The sequence below is a fragment of the Pinus tabuliformis genome, chromosome Q, assembly GCF_031772625.1.
Source record: "Pinus tabuliformis cultivar Carrire ecotype Pingquan chromosome Q, CPIR1, whole genome shotgun sequence".
Lineage (NCBI taxonomy): Eukaryota > Viridiplantae > Streptophyta > Pinopsida > Pinales > Pinaceae > Pinus > Pinus tabuliformis.
Genome location: NC_142296.1, coordinates 633,964,098 through 633,983,339, shown reverse-complemented (window position 1 = coordinate 633,983,339; position 19,242 = coordinate 633,964,098).

The window sequence follows — 19,242 nt, the reverse complement described above, 5'->3', positions numbered from 1 at the left end:
ACAATATTTCGAAATTGAATTAACCATTTGTTAAAGTAATTGTTGTTGTCTCATCAACCTGTACGAGTTTAACGTGTGTAGCGAAATAAGAATGTACCATATTTCTTACTCATTGTTTCCATGATAATGATAGAAGGTGGACTTGACACTTGGCTAACAAATATTAGGGAAGCATTTACCTCCCCTTTTCTAATCTGGGAGCAACTTTTTATAACTCATTCTTTTTTGAAATTATTTTTTCAAAACATATGGGTTACCTTGATTGGTCGGGGAAAGTTTTCTTCCTTTAAGCCAATGGCCATAAGTGAAGTGACCTTACATTGTTAATGTGATTAAGCATCATCAAACTCATTTTCTGTATAGCATGATTGGATCAATCATCTTAATTAATACAAATCAGTAAAGCAACACTAAGTTTAAAAATTAATTATGTTCAACAATCATTTTTTTTAAGTTTAAGTATGTGGGGATCACATATTTTTTTAAATTCATTTCAAATAATGTGAGTTATGTTTTCCCATCATCATTCTTTCAATGATTCCATTTTTTTGAGGAGTGTATGGATTGGTTTTCTGGCACACTATCCCATGTTGTTTGTAGAATTGTTCAAACAATTTACCACAAAATTCACCTTCATTGTTAGTCTCAACACCTTTACCTTCCTATCCATCTAGTTGTCCACTAGCAATTTTAACTCCTGAAATTTCTTGAAACCTCAGATTTCTTCCTTAGGAAATATAACCATGTCATATTGAAGAAATAATCAATGAAGGAAACATAATATATAGATTCACCTAGAAAATTTATTAGTACTAGACCAAATACATCACTATGAACTAGCTCTAGAACTCCCTATGCTCTTGTAATGCCAAATGAGAATCTAACATGGTTCTTTTTCCCATGAATATAATGTTCACAAAAATCAACCATTGGAGAGTTACCAGAAAATCCTTCGACCATAGTTTTTCTTTGCATAGCTCGAAGTCCTTTCTCTCTAATGTTTCACATCCTTTGATGCCACAACATGGTCTCATTCACTATAAAAGATGCTAACTTGTCAGTTTTGAGAACAAAATGTATTATTGCAAACACTTTGGTCAATATTCCTTGATAACTTATACTATGTCCCAATTCAAACACCTCTCATCAATAACATTGAACCACAAACAATCTTAAATGAATCCTTTTTTAATAAAGTATGCATACTTGCATAACCCATTTGATTGACAAATATTAGACTTCTAGGTAACACCTAGAAATGTTCTACTTAGTACTAGTCAAACTTGACCATGATTGACTATGCTAGTTCTCAAGTCTTCCAAAAATAAGTAACCCCTTAGTCATATTCTTCATATTAACATAACCACACCTTTGGGGATGGCATATGATAGGATGCTCTTAAGTCGATCAACTATGCCTCATGATCAAACTATTTGCTTGTCAAAGATAAACACATATCCCCTCCTTCATCTGAAACAATTATCCCTTTAGTTGATAGCTCTTTAGATCCCTAGCTTTGCTAGGCAATCTTTGATTTAGAATCTATTTTGTAATGCCTTTCTTTACTACATTTCTAGCATCTTCTTGTGAACTTAGTAGGAAACTTAGATCTTCCTTTTGACCTAGATCTCCCTTTATAGAATTTACCTTTACCTCTATCAACAAATCAATCTATCACTAACAATGCATCTTTGGTTGATCTATTCATGTTCCTTTTCCTTGTCTCCTCTAATAATAGAGATGCTAGTGCATCATCAAGAGTTAGTGTAGTTGTATTACTCCTAATCTACACAACTAAACTATCCCATGAGTCTGGAAAATAAAATAATGAACTGATGCAATTTTCCTCTTTTGTAATATAGATATCCATACTCAATATTTGACTAATCAAAACATTGAATAAATGCAGGTGTTTTGTGACCAAATAACCCTCTATCATTTTAAAAGGTAGAGTTTCTTCCAAGGAAATGACATATTGACCAAGGATTTCGACTAGTATAAGTTTCAAAACTTTGGTAGTGTTTTCCCCTAAGACATTTAGCACTAAATTTTTAAGATAAAGTCAAATTGTACTCCTCACTTTTCTTTTTAGTTTCTCCCAATACTTAGTCAACATGGCAATTGGAGGTGTTTTAGGATTCATAACAATCCACTATTCTTGGTCTATGAGGATATCCTCTATTTTAGGCTTTCAAAGTTCAAAATTATGGCAATTAAACTTCTCAATCTCAATCGTTTGACTACTAGCCATCCTTCTTTAGCCAAAATTATATCTTAAGACTCCCACTAAAGTAGGCTTATATTAGATCTAATTATGAATATCAATATTGAATACATCTTAGTTCAAGATCCACAACATTTATAGTAGAGACATCCCTATGCAGTTATTGTCACTGATACAACATCCCCCAAAATTTTGGCTCGTGCCAAATTTTGGAGCCCACTTTGGTCCTGTATATTTTTCGTTGCAAAAATTGAGATCCATTCCGTGTGTTTTCTCTAAGTGTTTTGGTCCCTTTTGCAAGAAAATAAAAATTTCATCTTTTTGCATGTCAAGTGTCACACGATGTATATAAGCTTGTTTTGGTGGTTTCAAGGGGTTACTCTCATGTAAATGATTTGATCTAACCATGTAAACTTATGTCGTACTCATTTCCAAAGTTTTAAGCATTTTCGCATAAGTGTCATCACAGTGGTCATAAAGTGTATCTTTAGTGTCATGTTTTTCGTAATTCATTGCGGGGTTGTCGGATTGAGGGAAATGTGTGGTTTATGTGTCATGGATGATCCATGTTGTTGTGTTGTCAAGTGTTCTAAGTGTTTTATCACAATCAACACATAGCACTGATCACATCAGTTCATTGATCCCACACTTAGCCAAATTCCTGAAATTTCCCAAAACGTTAGCATCATCTGGCCCTCCTCAATTACGCATTGTGTAGTTCCATCCCTCAAGATGCAACCCTGCCCCTTGAAACTCATTTTATAGTTCTTGTCTCTGAGGACTGTGAACTACACAATTCTAGTGCTCAATCCTGAACATTGGCCCCCCAAAATTGCACAATCCAACCCTCTAGCTTGGCCTCAACTTCACATTATGTAGTCTCTAAGCTCAAGCTTCACCCCTGAATACTTGAGATATGTAATTGCACAATCACTAAGCCCCTCCATCAGCCTGTCACCCTGTTCTGTCTCATTAAGTGAATCAACATGCAACATCTTAGACTAGGTGCTTATTAGACTGATGTCATCTTGTCATGAGTGAATTGTAGATGCGGGTACTCCATCACTCCATGACAGGATGAAGAGTAAGGAGATGGAGAAGGGAAACATGTTGAAATATATCTTTGTAGCTGGTTATGCAAGTTTATCAATCAACACAAAGAAAAGGGACACCATTTTGCAATCACATCTCAAGACTTGATATCATTGAAGACTCCTCGCCCCTAAGCCATATGGAGGTGGATAGAAGAGCATACTCAAGAAGACACATAACAAGGAGAAGTAAGAATGGATTGACATTTACATGTCATCATGCAGTCCATGTCAATAGTGTCATGTCATGTCATGTCATGAGTCATCATATGCCACATAATTATTGTGGATTATGTAATTATCTATTCAAAATGTATTGTAAAGTGGAAGTCCAAAGAAAACATACAAAATATGAAGGGTCATGTAAAGTTGAAAAGTCATAGGAAGTAAAACAATCATGAAGGTAGTCAAAGAGTCACAAGGGAGGTGAAGCATCAACCCATTGCTTATATATACACCCTCATTTTATGATCAAAGGAATTTTCACCTTGGCTCCTCCTGCAAGGAATTAGAGAGACAAGCTAGTTCTTTTGAGGAGAAAGTGGTGGCTCCAACACTTCACTATTGGAGCTAGTGATGTTCGATGTATACATGTGTCTTGAGAATTTTACTTAATAAATGAAGCCTGATGGCCATCATGTTCTTCCTGCATGGATTACCAATGTTTGTAATACTGTTCTTTGAATGTTTATGATTCATGTTTGTTTTCACTTGTACTAAAGTAGTTGAACTATTATGGTTATTTTAGTGCTTATCATATTGAGAATGTGATGTAATGGTTGCACTTCCCGTTGCATATTTGTGGACTATTCCACTGGATGTTAGATGGATATCTCTTGTTCATGTATTTTTCTACTAGAGTGGTACTATTAACTCTCTCTTAGAGGCTCACTTTCTTTTCTATCCATAGTAGAAGAAACTTGACACACCTACAACCGAACACTCACTAGGCATACTTACTTCCTTTTCGAAGAGACATTTTCATTCCTTTCTCTTGCTAACAGTTATATCCATGGAAAATCCTTAAGAAACTAGCAAACATGCCATATTCCATATGGATATCTTATCCCAAATGGTGTGAGGTATAATTGGGACCATATATCGGGGAGACCCCTTGAATGTTGGCGGGTCCAACATTGTCAACATTTCTAGCACTAGAAGGAGGGAAACTAGATTTTTATGGTTGATAACCTCACCCACCCTAACCATACATCTTCTGGTCAAGGCAACAATATTCCCAGCACCTCCCCTGTTCATATTCCTAAATTTGGCGGATCTTCTCAACTCAATCTTGAACAAACTATGAAATTTCTTATGAGAACATCCAAGCCATCCGACCTATAACCTGTAAGTTTGCAAAGGCTATCAGATTGATTCCTAGAGTACATAATCTACCTTATTTTCCATATAAGAACGTGACCAATCCTACCAATATAATGATTTTGACAATTGAATATCTAGTTCTCTCCACTCTTGAAGAACTAGCAGAGACTGCAAAGAAGCTAGAATAACCTCCATATTTTAACAGAGGTAACATAGATAATGTTGTACTCTCAGATTATACTTTCTGCATGTTAGGTGGTGAAGAAGAAGAATAGGATCCATCAGACTCCAAAGAAGAAGAGGAGCATAGAGACGAAGATATGGCAGACAAAGATATGGACTAGATGACTCAGGGCCCACTTGCACTGTCGGGTGTGTTACATAAGATTTTGAGGCACCCAAAGAAGTTGTTAACAAAGTATGACCCTGACAAAGCAGTGAAGGTGAAGGACCACTTGGACAACTTTTACTTGCATCTGCAAATGCTTGAGGTACGTTACGATGATGTTGCATGTAGAATTTTTCCATGTAATTTAGATGGAAGACCAGCTACATGTTATCACAACCTTCCTCTGAACTCAATCTAGAATTGGAGGGGTTTTAAGAAAACATTTTGTTGGGTAGCGGAAGCCTTGTGCAATGGTCATGGGGCATGAAGCCCGCAATTTTGGGTAAAAATAGGGTAAAGACTCCATGGGATGCGTGGAGCGTGATTTGTAATAGGTCAAAGTTAATGGGGTAGGCCGCCCAAAAATAATGTAAAGAAATTTAAGTTGAGTTGGCCCGCCCATGGATCACGGTCCATGGAAAGGTATAAATAGAGCAAGGATCTATGGGTAGGGTAGCTAAGTTTGGTTGTATGTTTTTGGATCTGTCATGTAATGGGTTTTTGAGAAAATCATTCTGAAAGCATCTATAAGTTCAAGTTGAGGGTGTGGGTAGAGGATAGAGGCTTTGTAGCTGTGTGTGCAAAGGCCTGGAAGAGTCTGTAGCTGTGTGTGCAGACCCCTGCAGCTGAGTGCGCAGGGCGGATCTGGATGTACTAGTGATAAGTGGAAATAAAGATAAGTTCCTTCTGAGAAATCTGTGTCAAATCTTAATTATCACAAATCTGGCATTTTTGTATGAGTAATAATACTAGTTTGATCTATGCGCATATGATTGCTTATTGAATACTTGTGAATCTGGGTTAAATCTTAATACGCAAACTAAATAAATCTGATAAACGTTTGCTTAAAGACTATTCTAAAGTAGATCCGAGTTGCAATACTTCATCCAATAGATTAGATCTATAGATTGTGCGCTAATAGATAGTAAGAGGTATTCGGGAACTGCGCAAAGACAACACAGCGCAAAGCTGCAAAACGGGGTGCGAAACCTCCAAACCACATCTAGACATCCCAATGGTGTACAAACCTGGTTCCAAAACCCTCCCCTGCTACCTCGAGTGAGACCTCAGTCCACGCTTCGCGGGGTATTGCCGAAAGGGCCGGTAGCTGTGGGATTTGCTTGGCTAAATAATTATTCCGAACCTTGGTCAGGCCCATATAAGCCAACAAATAGTTCTGTTGCCAGGATCGGGATTTGCCTGAGGGGTGTCTGATGTGGCAACACTAGAACCCTACAAAGAAAGAGATTGAAGAGTGGTGGGATCTGAAACTCCACGAGTTCGCAGTTCAGGAAAACAAAAACTCGCGAATATTAGAGGAAGATTGGTTGGACCAGTATATATTCACAGACATTCACGAAATCTTCTTTGCGTCATTTCTGGTAGAGTTGTACGAGTGGATTGCAAGGCTAGCTGACAGCGTGGGAAGGTGCAGATTAGACCAGCCTATCGTGTGGACCCTGAAACTGGTGCGTAGGCTAGAAGCCACCAAGGATAAAATCGTGCGCATAGTAGATCATTGGCTAGATCGAGTAATAGGAGGATTTATCACTGAGTTCACGATAGATACTACCATGAGCTATAGCAAAGCGGAAAGGCAGTTTCTTCAAGGACCTCACAGTAGGTATATAAAATAATTGAATACTTGGTTTAAGATGTTGTTGTGTGAAAAACATATTATGCGCGTTTATTGATGTTTGGAGTAACGCAGAGCGGAAGAGGTTACTGCGGAACGAGAGGAGTAGAGAATAGTGCTTTAGCTTCCATTTCCCAGGAAAGCGAGGAGGAGCTCGCGAGGCTCTCACTAGGAAGTGTGGTCCAGTTGATCAGGGAGCGCTTTCCACTGATACCACCTCCGTCCACACAACCACTCGCTTCACCTACATCGAATCCGTCCACACCAACCCCGACCCCACCTCCTCCACCACTTCCACCAAAAGTTGGGATGGTGAGTGCAATCAAACTGCTAGTATTTAAGGGTGTGGGGAATGAAGAACCGGGATGATTCTGGTTTGTGATACGATCTGTATGGGATTCCCAAGGCATTACAGATGAGAACATCAATAAGGCTATGTTAGTTAGTGCACTACAGGACCACGCGCTGACGTGGTACATAAAATACTCGACCGACCATCCAAATGAGGGAATAGTGGCAATCCAAGATGCGTTAAATAAAGAGTTTGGCCGACCAAAATCAGAAACCTAGTCGGTTATTGGGTTCAAGGAGATCGCAATGTTGCCTAGCAAACTCCATGGGACTTGGACCAAAGTTTAAAGAGCACTATTTGTGAAGCCAACATGACCTTGACAGATGCGCAGCATTGCACATGGTTTGTGGCATCATTGACACCACATCTGAGGACGGCTCTATCACAACAAAAGATCTCAACCCAAGCCGAGGCACTGGAGATAGCAATGAGGTTACACGAGACCCCAATACCGGATCTAGGGTTGGGAGTTCAGCAAATCCATGCGCAACTTCAAAACTTGAGTTTAGAAATGCAAAGCTTGAAGCAAGAAAGAGTGTCTCGACCAGAGGTACGTACAAAGGTAGGATGTATTAAATGCAAGAGCCAAGTGCACGATAAGGACCATTTCCCTGTCTTCGCAAACTATCTGGCGGGGGGAGGCCTGATGCCATTAAAAGTGGAGGTACAAGTAGGACCAAGTGCCACACCTACGCTCTGGTGCGCGATTTGTCAAGTGGGTGGGAAACATGCAACAGATAACTGCCACCTATTGCAAAAGTATACCCAGACCCTGCAGTAGTTGTATTGCAACTTTTGTCGATCAAATGGACACGATGATAAAACGTGTCGAAGTTATGACTTAATGATGGAAAGAACCCCAGCTTACCGAATGCAGAGTGAAGTGCGAGGAGGATTTCAAGGACGTAGCCAAGGAATAGGAATGGAGCCCGGTCAGGGCCGTGGACAGCTGAACTATTATAATTGTGGAGGGTCGGGACTCTACGCTCGTGACTGTGCTAACCTGACCCGAACTTCATGCCCCTGTTGCGAGCAGTTTGATCATGAAATGGTAGAATATCTTACCTTAATTGCCCAAATGTGTGAAAAGGGAGTACTACAATCTCCACCAACCCAGAATATCCAGATGATGTGAGCAGAACCTCATGAAGAGGATCCTAGTATAAATATGGTACTAAGGAGCGGTGCAACTATAGGAGGTAATCTGCAAGAAGAGCGTGCGGAAGGTAGAAAGAGGTGTGACACACCTACAAAGGAACATGACTCTGAGCTGGAACAGGGGAAGAAGATGCCGAGGGAAGCTTAGCGGAGCTTCGCGGAAGCTTCTACTCTGGGTAGGAGGGATCAAACGGAGCCAGGATTGGACCCCTCCATGATTACTACCTTTCTCGAAACCTGCATGAAACTGTTGTGCGATAGTAAAGCCATTCAAGGGTTACAAGAGCTGATCACTAGGTGTGCTAGATCCAGCGAGCCACAGGTAGTCCAGAAAATAGGAAGACATGCTCTGCGCACCAGATGGGAGATGAGAGTGACAGCGCAAATTGGTGAATATGAAATGGATCAGGTCATCCTGTACTTAGGCTCAGATGCGAACGTATTACCTAAACAAAAATGGGAGCACATGGGCAAACTTGCACTGCAATGGTCCCCAATTCAGCTATGAATGGCCAACCAACAAAAGATCTTACAAATGGGTCAACTGCAAGGAGTGACCATGGATATTGACGGTGTAAGTACATAGACTGATTTCGAAGTCATAGATATTGTTGATGACAGTAACCCTTACCCTGCATTGCTCGGAATTGATTGGGCAACGAACATGAAAGGGATCATTAACTTAAAAAGGTGGAAAATGACATTCGAAAAGAAGTCACTGCGAGTAGTAGTTCCATTGGACCCAGTGGAAGGAGAACGCGACACTGAACTTGTGCGTGATGAGGACAGTGACAACAAACTGGATTGCATCTATTAAATAACTACATAGGACCAAGATCAGGTGCACTCCGTGGATGGTGGAAGAATCTCGTGGGAACGTAATAGCACCTGTACAGTGGATTCCGATGAGGAGACTGAACGATGGCAGAACCAGTTGCAGGAAGTTACGACACTTAACTGCAATATGATGATTCGGTCATTGCGACACGTAACCACCGAGGAAAGACAACAGCCAGTAGAGAACGCCGCAACAGATGAAGGGCAGCTCGGCTAGCTAGGCACTTTATACACAACATGGGAGCAACATAATGTGGTGGAAGGCGTGTTACATGCACCTCAGGGGGCCGCAGAAGCCGAAATGTAGGAAGCGGCTCCAGGTACGCATTGGAGGATGTACGCGGCCACCAAGATCATTCAACAACGACAACAGGTACAGGTGCACATCAGGCGGCCGTCAACCTAACCGGATCTGTGCGGGATGAAGGCTCACACGACTGGGCAGGGAAGTCTCTCTACGACCAAACAAACTAGCACAGAGACAGTTCACCCTAGTGACAACATCCGCGAAAGAATTCAGTAGCTCTGGGCAGCCATTTTGCGCGGTAAGGTGCAACTGGGTAAGTTAGAAGAAACAGGGGCCAGACTCTGCACACAGAGTGCGAAGTTGGATAAAGCAATTGACAAGTTGCAGTTAGAAGCCACCTACACGGATTACATGAAGAAGGAAACGAACATGGTTGGCTCTCCTACCCTGCCACAAGCAGCGACCCCGCTAGCATGGTTGCGCTTGCACCAGAAAGGACAAGACCGCACACACTGCAATCCGTTAGCAGAATCAAGGGAATGTAGAAGGTGCTCGCAACCCGGGCTAGTCGGGAAATGGAAGACCCACGTGAGGGGTTTGCCCACCTGACTATCTGTAGGAGGACCAGTCCCAGCACCCCACGTAGTTGAAAGAGGGCGCGAGACTATAAAACAGGCTGCTGCGAAGCTGTGCGATATGGCCACAACATACATACAAAAACTACACTTGCGACCCTGGGGATTCACTGCCATGAAGGAAAGATGGAAAGCGATCGTTGTAGGTACTATTCATGATATGATGGCCCATTTAAAGCACAATGGAGTGGGCGGTGGGAAATTAAGGTAGAAGAATAACCACCAAAATCGCATTTATGAGCTGCCGCAAGGGCAAACAGCCGATTTTAAATTTGAAATCATATATAATCATAGTAAGGGTCACACCACCACATCTTACCATCCTGCAAGAAAGCCGCCCTGGTTAGAAATAAGCGCAAGATGAGTGACAAGCAATTCGAAGAAATTTTGTGGTTTAAGGCATTGCCGAAGCACTACCAGGAAGCAATCCTCAAAGCACACAACCCTACCACCGATAATCCATAGCAAGCTTCGCTGCAAGTAGCCGAGCTCCCTAAATCACCCCAGATGCTGAGGACTAGGAAGGACCCTTAGGTTCCAAAATTAGTAAGAAGGTCGCCGCGACACCTGCACTTTGGCAAGTTCACAATGGAGGAAAAGGGTAAAACTGTTACAATTGACAGTGAAGAGGAAGCATAAGAGTCTCCCACATATATCAAGGAAGTAAATGAAGAAGGCCTAGGTGCTCAAAGCCCAAGTTGACGCAGTGCGACAACAGGAGGCAGCACTTAAAGAGCATATCCAGCCCTGGCTCAAAGAAGCATTTAGAATATCTACAACCATTGAAGGTAAGGTCACGAAGATGCAGGCAAATGATCCAGATACCTTAGCGGCTCACTTGGAAAAGGTACAGAGTTCTGCAACCGAATTTGTTGCAGACACAGGCGAGATGCAGAAGTTGCTGAACAACCTCTGCGAAAAGATTCCCATACCAGCTGAGTGACTCGGGACAAGTCACAATTATTGTGTTGGGGGACTGTTGGGTAGCAGAAGCCCCACGCAATGGTCATGGGGTGCGAAGCCCACAATTTTGGGTAAAAACAGGGTAAAGACTCCGCGAGATGCGTGGAGCGCGATTTGTAATAAGTCAAAGTCAAAGGGGTAGTCCACCCAAAAATAATGTAAAGAAATGTAAGTTGAGTTGGCCCGCCCATGGATTGCGGTCCATGGAAAGGTATAAATAGAGCAAGGCTCTATGGGTAGAGTAGCTAAGTTTTGTTGTATGGTTTTGGATCTGTCATGTAATGGGTTTTTGAGAAAAGCATTCTGAAAGCGTCTGTAAGTCCGAGTCGAGGGTGTGGGTAGAGGATAGAGGCTTTGCAGCTATGTGTGTAGAGGTTTGGAAGAGTCCGCATCTGTGTGCGCGGACCCCTGTAGCTGAGTGCACAGGGTGGATCTGGATGTATTGGTGATAAGTGGAAATAAAGATAAGTTCCTTCTGAGAAATCTGTGTCAAATCTGAATTATTGTAAATCTAGAATTTTTGTATGAGTAATAATAATTGTTTGATCTATGTGCATATGATTGCTTATTGAATACATGTGAATCTGGGTTAAATCTTAATACACGAAGTGAATAAATCTAATAAATGTTTGCTTAAATACTATTCTAAAGTAGATCTGAGTTGCAATACTTCATCCAATAGATTAGATCTATAGACTGCGTGCTAATAAACAATAAGAGGTATTCGGGAACTGCACAAAGACAGTGCAGTGCGAAGATGCAGAACGGGGCGCGAAACTTCCAAAGCACATCTAGACATCGCAAGGGTGCAGAAACTTGGTTCCAGCACCCTCCCCTGCTACCTCGGGTGAGACCTCAATCCACGCTTCACGGGCTGTTGCCGAAAGGCCCGGTAGTTGTGGGATTTGCTTTGCTAAATAATTTTTCCGAAACTGGGTTAGGCCCATATAAGCCAACACATTTTTTGAGAATTTTGCTGATGATAAAACCCCTTTCATGCTATTAAGAGAGCCGGGCAGTCTTAAGATGGAACAAAACGATAAAGAGAAGGATTTCAATCAGAGGTTTAATCGTATATTGAATAGATTTTCCACAGACATGAAACCTCATGACTCTATCACTATCGATTACTACACATCTGCCTTACCAACATGCATTGTACGCTTCATGAAAAGCACTATGAAGCCAACTTTGGCTGAAAATTATGAAGAGGCAATTGCATTTGAAAAGGACTTGAGTGCGATTGGAGTCATCGCAGATGATGAACGTTCGAAGGACTCCAAATACATGGGAAAAAGGTATCAGGCCTTTGTAAGTAAGGCCAAGGAGAAGGAAGCAACCGATCTTGAGAGCTTGACCCGCACCATCAAGTCTTTATCCAACGAATTGGCAGATTTTAAACAAAGTTCAAGAGAGACCATCATGAGTAGCAAGCCTCATAAATTCATCTTTCTAAGAAGAGCTTCCAACTCCAGGAGTAGAAACAATCAATCGACTAAGTCTGCGCAGAGCTCGAATGTTGTGCTGAATGTTTAGAGTATGGGAATGGACCAACACTACTCATTTCATCAAGAATATCATTTAGAAAAAGCATACCTGCAATGGAATCAAAACATGAACACTCTTGTTGCGCATATCATTGATACAATGCTTTTAGATGAGAATATTGAGTTTTTGGTGAAAGAGAAGGAAAATAATTTTTGCAGCCAAAGAAACAACGAGTGTCGAACATGCAGTGAATACATTCAGTTTCATTTACGCATTTGAAAATAAGAGTGCCGAAGAACAACCACTGAGTGAGGTCCCGACCCAAAAAGAGAACAATTAATACAAGTTAAGAAGCCAAGGGCTGGTATTTGAGTTAGAATTTACGAGGCAGAAATTGAAAGAGAATTTGCTGAGAAAGATCACACTGCTCGTCATCTCATCCTAGAAAACTTAGAACAAGTCTGGAAATTCTACTACAATGAAAAATGCTTCTGCAAATAAAAAAAAATCAAGCCCATCATTTTGGAAGTAGCAGACCAAGTTACACCTCCAGACACTGTGACAATGTCTCTGCACTGGATCATAACATAGTGGATGACATGAAGAAATCTCGTCTGGATATCTCACTATTTGAAATAACAAAGCTCGTGATCCAACGATAATTATTTGTTTGCACACTCGAATAATCCACCTTAGGTAATGATGTTTCTTTGCAGAAGGGATCTGGTAAGTCCTCTAGTTCCCTGGAATTTGTACTTACAACTTTACCATTGGATGAAAATACACTCTACCCTCCATTTTTGTTAACGTTTGAAATTTTCGATTATAATGTGCACAATTTTTTAGTCGATTATAGTGCATCTGTAAACGTAATTTCTTTATTTGTAGCAAATAAAATCAATTCAAAATGGGATAAAATAGATGCACAAATCATTCAACTAGACATGACGCTTGTTCATGCTATTGGTGAACTCAGAAATGTGTTTATACGCCTATCATATGACCAACTAATTCACTAATGTATAAATAGAGTAATTGTGGATATTCCAAAAGCATATAGTGTATTGATGAGCAAAGATTGGTCCAACAAATTACGGGATATTTTGCTACCGAATGGTCACACTTATGGCTTCCGTACAAGGGAAGAAACATCCAAATATTGGTTAACTCAAAGCCTTACATGAAACACACTGTTACTCCCTTCGAAGGTAAAAATGAACCTGTGGTTGTCAGGGATATTATTTTTGGAAATTGATTTTTAGAAACTAATCTTTGGTGTTATTTTTCTCAGCCATCCCTAGTCCCACCTGACACACAGTTGGAACTCCTTCCTAATCCAAATGGTGAAAACGACATTTGTGCAGTAAGTGGTAGTAGTAGTAGTAGTAGTACTAGTGTAGTACATAGTCTTCGTACATATGATTTTTGGACATTATATTTTGATGGTTCAAAGATGTAGGAGGGCTATGGAGCTAGTTGTGTTTTAGTAGACCCATGAAAAAGAAAAAATTGATCTCAACCCGCTTGGAGTTTGAGTGCACGAATAACACCGCAAAATACGAGGCACTCATCTTGTGCTTACAAAGGGCCATCGACCTCAATGTTGGAATTCCCAAAGCAGTAGGTGACTTAGAAACTGTCATACGACAGGTACATGATATTATACAAAGTGTGTCACCTCATCTAAAGGGTTATCAACAAGAGGTATGGAATTTTATTTCTCATTTCCAAGCTTTCAATATCATTTATGTTCCTAGGATGCGTAGCACAACTGGGAATGCATTAGTAAATGTTGTTTCTAGGTTATCGCTGCTTAGATACAATATTTCGGTACAGATTATTTATAAATCTTTCATCCTTGACAATATTACTAATTTACGCATTTTCAATGATGACTAGAAGATACTATACTTTATGTTGAACACTGATGTATTCAAGGATGCAGCTATCGATGAAGATGAGAACGAGAAAGCGTTGCAGAATGAAGCTCACACAAATATGTAAAATCCCATGCCGAAAGGTGTGGTATCATTGAAAAAGTTGTATGACTTCCAGAACTACTTCTGAGGGCTAGTTAATGCAAAAACCCATAGTTCAACGTTGTCGCACGAATAAATAAATATTGGAATAGAAAAGGATCTAAAGTTTGTCAATATTGGTACTTGTTGCACACCATAGGAGTGACAAACATTCATCCTTTTATTCAAGTAGTATTGAGATGTTTTTGTGTGGATGTATGACAAGCTCAAAACTTATGACACACGAATAATCCAGCACGTGATTCTGATTAAAGAAGGGGAAAAGACTTTCCAATAGAAGCTACAAAAGGTGCATCCGATGCTTGAGCCTCTGATTCAAAAGAAGTTAAGGAAGTTGATGGATGCTCAGATCATATATAAAGTGTGACATTCGACCTAGGTATCAAATCTAGTCCCAGTAAGAAAGAAGTCTGGGGAAATATGCTTGTGTGTTGATTTCTACAACTTAAATCATGCCTCAAACAAATATAACTACCCTATTCCATCTATGGAATAAATATGTAGAAAATATCATGTTCAGAGGTGTTTTCTTGGCTAGATGGGTATTTCGATTACAACCAGGTTCTGGTCTCAGAGCTTGACAGATTGAAGACAACATTCTGCACAAAGTCGAGTATGTTCACATTCAAAAGAATTTCATTTGGGCTAGTAAATGTCGGCATGGCATTCCAACGTGAAATGGACATCACATTTCATGGACTGATTTGGGAGAGTGTAGTGATCTATTTGGATGGTGTTAAAATGTTATCCAAGAAAGTATCTGAGCACCTACACCATCTGAAGAAAATTTTCGAGTGATGTGTGAAATACAAGATATCCCTTAATCCAAAGAAGAGTATTTTTTTAGTGTCTAAGGGTAATATATTGAGCCATATTATTGCAAAGAGTGGGTTTACAATAGACCTGGAAAGGGTCAAAGCTATAATGAAATTCCCTTCCTGGTAAACAAGAAATCTATGTAGTCCTTCCTGTGAAACATAAATCTTCTCTGCAAACTCATCTTCGATTACACTCAGATCATGAAACTCATGCATGAGATGGTAAGGAAGGATGCCATATATACATGGGATAAGAGGGAAAAGGATGTGTTTTCCTGTATCAAGTAAGCTATCGTAAACACACCTGCTTTGTACATCCCAGATTTCAACAAATATTTTTTGCTCTACACTTTCACTTCTAATGCTTCTCTTGTCATTGTGCTTACACAAAAGGATGATCTGAATAATGAGCGACCAATATCTTTCATGAGTTCTAGCCATCAAGGACCAAAACTTAACTACCCCACCATTGAAAAACAAGCTTACACAATCTACAAGGCGGTGAAGCACTTTGGGCCCTATCTCTTGAAAAATCATTGCATTATCTTTGTTCTGCAACCAGCAGTCAGATCATTGCTTTTTCAACAAGAGATGGGTGAAAGGAGAGTGAACTGAATGAATGGTTTGCAAGAATATGACTTAGAGTTCAATCCAGCTCACACGATCAAGGGCCATGATCCATGTTGGCTAGTAGCAGTAGAGGTAGATGCAAAAGAAGAATACCCTTTTAGATGGGAGTAGGAGATTGAAATGTATAATGTTGAGCAAGCTTCCCCCACTAGCATCACAAACTCTTGGTACGCTGATGTTCGCCAGTATCTTTAGAATGACACAGTACCCTCACACTTGTCTACACAGAATAAGAGGGAACTTAGGCTAAAATAATTATCTTATTATTTGGGTGCATGGGGTTCATTTCAGAAAGCACCATGGAGTACTGCTCAAATGCTTGGAAGCGCATGATTTAGAGAAGGTATTGTGTAATCTCCACGATGGACCAGCCAGGGGATAATTCACAGGAAACACAAAAATGCATAAGGTTATGTAGGTCAGTTTCTATTGGCCCAAATTATTCAAAGATGCCCACGCCTATGCCCAAAAGTGTCTGGTCTTTCAGAGGTGTGCCGACAAAGGAAAGAAGTGAGCTACCTTGTTGCAACCAAGTGTAGTGGAAAATCCATTTCAACAATGGGGCTTAGATGTGATCGGTGAAATTTTCCCACACTTGTCAAAGAAACACCACTACATTCTCATTGTCATAGACTACTTCACACAATGGACAAAATATGTCCCATTCAAACTAGTGAATGATTAGGAAGTCATTAACTTCCTTAAGCAGAATATCATTTGCAGGTTTGACATCCTGACTTCACTTGTTTTTGAAAACGCAACATATTTTTCATCGTTAAAGTTATATGATTTTTCATTGGAAAATGGAATTGTATTGAAAACTTCAGCTAATTATTATCCATGGTGAATTGGTCTTTCTATGTATAGAAACAAGAATCTCAACTCCCTTATCAAAAATACCATTTTCTCTAAACATAGGAACTAACACTCTGCTTTGGTGAATTCCTTATGGGTTGAACGAGTCACACCAAACCCTTTCTAAATAGGTCTCCTTACTTCCTGGTGTAAGGAAAAGAAGCCATCTTACTCCCGAGAATCTACCTGCATACCCTTCAACTTTCACAAGAATCCTAGGGCAAGCCTTTCTTATTGGTTCAACATAAGATAGACACCCTTCACAAGCTGTAGGAAGATAGGAAAAAAGAAAAAGAAAAATTCCCACTTCATCAGAGTCATATCAAGAGGTACTTCGATAAGAAGTATACAGAGAATAATGAATTCAACATGGGTGACTTAGTCTTGAAGTGGGACAAAGCCCATGAGGACAAAGGATCAGACTATTCACCATACATGAAAATATTGGCCAACACATGTATTATCTGCAATCACTAGACGGTAGGATTGACTCTCTTCCTGTTAATGGCCAAGAATTAAAAAATTATTTTCCATGATGATCTGGGGTTGTGCCCTTCCCTATGTACATAATTTCTTTTCTTGCATGTTTGTTTGTTTGGTCTTATTTTTGTTTTCATTTGTGTAAATAAGCAGCATGTGTGAACATGTTTTCGGGATTCTTTGTGTGTGGCTGAATTGAAAAGAGTCTTGTGACACCACAACATTTGGCTAACTTTCGGTCCTCCTTCCTTGTGTTGGTTACATATTTTTTTCAATGAAGCTTTGACGGAAAATACGATTCGTTCGTAAGGAGAATTTTGGTCAAACCATGATTCTTGTGTCTATTATGGAAACCTGGCCACACTTGGTTTTTTTTGGGTGTTTTCATGCTTATCCAATCCATAGAAGAGGAAAAGGGGGAAAATATAAATGAGAAAACCTAAATTAGATGTCTCTATATGCTTCTATGAAGGAACAACCTCTCCCTCTCTCAATAAGTCAGGATCCTTCTTCCGCCCATAAAATAAATAAGTGCCAATGCATAATCCTCTTTAAATATATAAATAAAGGCGAAAGAAGAGAAAGGCTTCCAACAAAGGGAGGTGAAGCAAGAAAATAAACCAAGGTACTTTCCAGGATCGTTGGCAGCAAAGAAATTTTTGCATTCTTATAGTGACTCCACTAGGGTACTGTCCAGGCCTGCTGGCAGTGGAGCAACACCAAAGATGAAAAACTATACTCTAAAAATCTAAGGCTCGCGAACTTCAGTACACTGTTTGATTTGAAACATTGTTATATTGTTGAACCTTATGCTTGTGTTCAACCAATAAGGCACAAATGGGAACCATGTTTATTCATGAGGTAATTGGGGAAGCCAAAGTGATCTACACGATTCATCAATACTCCCTGAAGAACCGAGACCCTGCATAAAAGAGTTAACTGAGAAGAATTCTACTTGTGTGTCAACAAGTGTTTTCGTTGCTAAAACACCCCCCAAAAGTTTTTCCTGAACAAAATTTTAGATTCTACCCTGGTCTTGTATATTGTCGCCATAAACATTGAGATCCATTCCATTTGTTTTCTCTAATTGTTTTGGTCCCTTTTTCAAGAAAATAAAAAATTCATATTTTCACATGTCAAGTGTCGTATGAGGTATATAAGATTGTTTTGATTGTTTCAAGGGATTAATATAATGTAAATGAGTTGATCTAACCATGTAAACATTTTTTCGTACTCATTTCCAAAGTTTTAACCACTATAGCACTAGTGTCGTCATTATCATCGCAACGTCTATCTTTGGTGTTTCACTTGTTGTAAGTCATCATAGAGTTGTCACGCTAAGGGAAATGTGTGGTTCATGTGTCATGGATGATCTATGTTATTGTTTTGTCAAGTTTTCTAAGTGTGTGATCACAGTCATGTCATATAATTGATCACATTAGTCCACTAATCCCACACTTAACCAAATTCTAGAAAGTTCCCAACAACTTAGCCTCATTCGACCCTCCTCAAATGTGCATTGCACAATTCTAAACCTTAAGCTACAACCCTATCCCTTGACACTATGTAATTTTCAGTTCTTGTCTCCTAGGACTGTGTACTGTGTAGTTCTAGTGCTCAACCCTGAACCTTGGCGCCCAAAATTGCGCTATCCAACCATCGAGCCTAGCCTCAACTACGCATTGCACAATCTCTAAGCTCACGATTAGCTCTTGAGCTCCTGAGCTCCACAATTTCATATTCACCAGGTCTTCTCTACCTCCTAGAACTACATATTTGGATGAAACAATGTAAAAACTCCTCAACCTGGCTCATTGAGCCCCAAAACTATGCAATCGGCCTGCCTAGTCCAACCTGAACTGCACATCGTGCAGTCTCAAGGTTCAAGTTTCACCCCTAACTTGCTGAGTTGTACAACTGCATAGTCACTAATAACCTCCCTCAACCTATCACCTGATTCCAACTTAGTTAGTGGATCAACATGCAACATCTTAGACTAGGGGTTTATCAGATTGATTTCATCTTGTCCTGAGTGAATTGCAGATGCATGTAATTTATCAGTCAATGATAGGATGAAG